Source organism: Hyperoodon ampullatus, assembly GCF_949752795.1.
Source record: "Hyperoodon ampullatus genome assembly, chromosome: 5".
Classification (NCBI taxonomy): domain Eukaryota; kingdom Metazoa; phylum Chordata; class Mammalia; order Artiodactyla; family Ziphiidae; genus Hyperoodon; species Hyperoodon ampullatus.
In genome coordinates, this window is record NC_136918.1 from 6241007 (window position 1) to 6244871 (window position 3865).

At 47.1% G+C, this 3865-nt stretch overlaps 1 pseudogene across 1 annotated transcript; it reads right to left on the minus strand.

Moving 5' to 3' along the window:
• Positions 1 to 238: 238 nt before the first annotated feature.
• Positions 239 to 1763, minus strand: LOC307053098 (general transcription factor IIF subunit 1-like; annotated as a pseudogene). Its single transcript has one exon. The product of its transcript is annotated as a general transcription factor IIF subunit 1-like (transcript).
• Positions 1764 to 3865: the final 2102 nt, after the last annotated feature.

Here is a 3865-nt window from a genome sequence, read left to right on the forward strand (position 1 = left end):
TTTTGTAGTTTCTTTGTCTGGTTTTGGTATCTGAGTGATGTTGGCTTCATAGAATGACTTTGGGAGTGTTTCCTCCTCTTCAATCTTTTCAAAGAGTTTGATAAGGATCACTATAAGTTCTTTGTGTGTTTGGTAGAATTCCCCAGTGAAGCCATCCAGTCCTGGACTTTTGTTTACAGGAAGTTTTGTTTGTTTGTTTGTTTTTTCCTAGAAAACAGCATGTTTATTGGGGGTAGGCTCACTCCTTGAGGGAGAAGTGCATCTTGTCATTGACCGTCTTGCATGCTTGGGGTTCAGGCGCTTGAGGATCTGGACCAGCACATTCACCCTCTGCTTGCTGCTCAGCCCCATCTTCTTGGTCTGGAACTTTTTCAGAAGGTCCTTGGTGGTCATGGGCTTCTGTGTCATGTAGCGGCACGTGGCATCCTCGGTCACCTGCACATTGCCGCTGCTGGGGGTCGACTTCCCAGACTGGGGCTGAGGGATAGACTTCCCCAACAGGCTCTGGGGCCTGGGGTCCAGCCACAGCCTCTTGGCCACTGGTGTGTGGCTGGTCCGCTTCTGCTTCTCCGGCTTGTTGGTGGCCGCCTGCAGGGTGGAGGAGGTGCTGCCCGTCTCCATGGTGGGTGTGCCTGGCTGGCTGTTGACCTGGGAGCTGCCTCCCTATGGCTTCCACTCCTTCTTGGAGGGTGTCTTCTTCTTCGCCATGAAGAGCGCCAAGGAGACCTCCCAGTCGATGTCACTCTCCTCCGAGCTGTCCGACTCCTTGCTGCTGCCTTTCCTCCGCTTCTTCTCCTGTGGTGTGGGTGCCTTCTTCTCCTCCTCCTCCTCGTCCTCCTTGGGTGGCTTCTCCTCCTCACTCTCCTCGCTGCTCTCACTCTGCTCATCCACGCCCTTGGGGCCCTCCTCCTGCTGGGTGACCTTGGGCTTGCCCTCCTGCTCGTCATGGGAGCTGCTGAAGCCGTCGGACATATAGTCCACCTCCTGGCCCTCAAAGTCCCTGCCGTCACTGTCCTCAAAGGCCTCGTCATCTGACCCCTTCTTCTTCCTGCCTCCCTTGCTGGGCAGCACCTTCTTCTTGGCCTTGGGAGCTCTGCTGCCCTCTTCGCCACTGGCCTCGCTGTGGTCAGACGACATCTCCATGTCATCCTCCAGGTCGTGGATGCTCAGGTCACGGGCCTTCTTGCAGCCGCACTTCTCCTTCTTCTTGTCCTGGTCCTGGTCCTTGAGCCGCTGCTGCTGCATGATGCCGAAGTGGTTCAGGACTTTGTTTCTCCTCTCCCACTCCTCCTCGGCCGTGAACATGTGGTATTTGGCCAGCAGCGTGAAGTTGTACCAGTTGTGCAGGGGGAAGGCCTCAAAATCCCCATCAGGGCACTGCGTAAAGATGTAGTAGGATGTGTTCTCTGTCAGGCCTCCCTTCTTTATGCCCTTGAACTTCTGGCCTGATTTGCTGTTGACACGGAGCAGCCAGGGCTGGTCCTCGGGCCGGAACTCCTTGAGGACAATGCTGTACTTTTTCCTCTGCGCCTTGTCCTGGAGCTTGCAGTTGACCTTGCTGCTGGCACCCGACTGGGACATCTCTGACTCTTGGTAAATCTTGTTGCTCAGGTCACATTCCAGCCGGGCCTGATTCCAAGTAGTGAGGTTGACTTTATCGGCTGCATTGAAAGCCATGATATTATACTTTTTGGTGGTATTTTTGGGAACTAGGACGGCATACTCTCAGTGACATTCTGGCTGCTGGGGCCGAGGGCCACCATGGGCGATGGGTGATGGTAGGGGCCGGTCTGAACATAGTCCTTTTTGCCTCCCCGAGGGTCCGTGTCCCTCGGTCCAGTGGAAGCTGCCCTAGAAGTGTCGGGCCTCTGGCTCTGACCAAGGACCCCAAGCCCGGGGTACAGTGGATCCTGGGAAAAGCTATACGGAGGCAGCGCTGGGTCAGCGGTCAGCCTCTGAGGCCTCTTGTGCCACACCTGTGCCTGCGTGGCTGCCTATACTGGAAGGGAAACTCTCCAGCAGGCCATGTCACTGCAGCCGACTCTGAGTTAAAGGCAGCTCTTTCTGCAGCTGGCGCGCTGGCTGACTGCAATATATAGCACCAATAACCCCATCATGCTGCCTACAGCGAGTTTTTAAATTACAGATTCTATTTCACTTCTAGTGATTGGTCTGTTCAAATTATCTGTTTCTTCTTGATTCAGTTTTGGCAGGCAGTATGTCTCTAGAAACTTTTCTATTTTTTCTAAGTTGTCCATTTTGCTGTCAAATAACTGTTTATAATATTTTCTAATGATTTTTTGTATTTCTGCAGTATTGAGTGTTATTTCTTCTGTTTCATTTCTTGTTTTGTTTATTTGGGTCCTCTCTCTTTTCTTCTTGGTGATTCCGGCCAGAGGTTTGTCAATTTTGTTTATCCTTTCAAAAAACCAGATCTTGGTTTTGTTGATTTCTCTATTGTTTTTTAAATTTCTATTTTATTTATTTCCTCTCTGGTCTTTATTATTCCTTCATTTAAGTTTTGTTTGTTCTTCTTTTTCTAATTAGGTGGTAGGTTAGGTTGTTTATATGGGATTTTTCTTTTCTTTTCTTTTTTTGTGGAGGCCTATATTATTATGAACTTCCCTCTAAGGACTGCTTTTGCTGCATCCCATAGATTTTGTATGGTTGTATTTTCATTGTCATTTATCTCCAGATTTAAAAAAAATTTCCTCTTTAATTTCATTGTTTACCCATTGTTTTTTTTTTAGTAGCATATTGCTTAATCTCCAGTGAATTTTTCATTTCAATTATTGTACTTCTCAACTTCAAAATTTCCCTTTAGGTCCTTTTTTATCTCTTAGTTGAGGATCTCTGTTTATTGATTTATTGTTGTCACATTTTAACTTCATTGAAGCATGGTTTCCTTTTGTTCTTTGAACATAAGTATAATAGCTGCTTTGAAATATTTGTCTGCTGAACCCAGTGTTCAGTGAGGTCACAGAGAGGCAGTTTCTATTGGGTCACAGAGAGGGTCACAGAGAGGCAGTTTCTATTGGGTCACAGAGAGGGTCACAGAGAGGCAGTTTCTATTGGGTCACAGAGAGGGTCACGGAGAGGCAGTTTCTATTGGGTCACAGAGAGGGTCACGGAGAGGCAGTTTCTATTGGGTCACAGAGAGGGTCACGGAGAGGGTCACAGAGAGGCAGTTTCTATTGCTCCCCTTTACCCCTGAATATGAGTCACACTTTCCTGCTTCTTTGAATGTCTCAATTTTTTTTTGAGAACTGAACATTTTAGATAATATATTGTAGCAATTTTGGATTCTGACTTTTTCCTCTGGAAGATTTTTGTTGTTGCTATTTTGCATTTGTTTGTTCCTTGTATAGTAACTTTTCTGGGCTTAATCTGTAAAATTTCTGTCTCTTGCAGTGTGGCTACTGATGTGTCTGCTCTTTAAAAACAATTCTGTTCTTTAAAATCTTATCTATTTAAAAAATTTTAAGCTTTGCTTTCTAGAGGTTGCCCCTGTTTCTGAATAGTTTTGTTGTCTTCTTAGGCAGAGATTATTCTCAAACACCTGAAACCAGTAAGACTTCCATGCTGTGTTTATGGAACTGTGTTTGGGTAGGGGAGCACACTCAATACTTAGGCTGTTTTTAAGGGCCTGAAATTTAATTCCACTCTACTATTTCATATCTTTTCTGAGCACGTGCACCACCTCAGGGATGGCCAGGAATATGTGGCAAAACTGGGTCCTTTCTAGTCTCTGTTGTGCACATGTGGATGCTCAGTCAGGAATATGCTTATTCCAACCAGGACTGCAGCCTCAGTCTAGTAGAGCCCTTAGCCCTTCCTGCTTGCCTACCTCTAAGATTGGCAATGC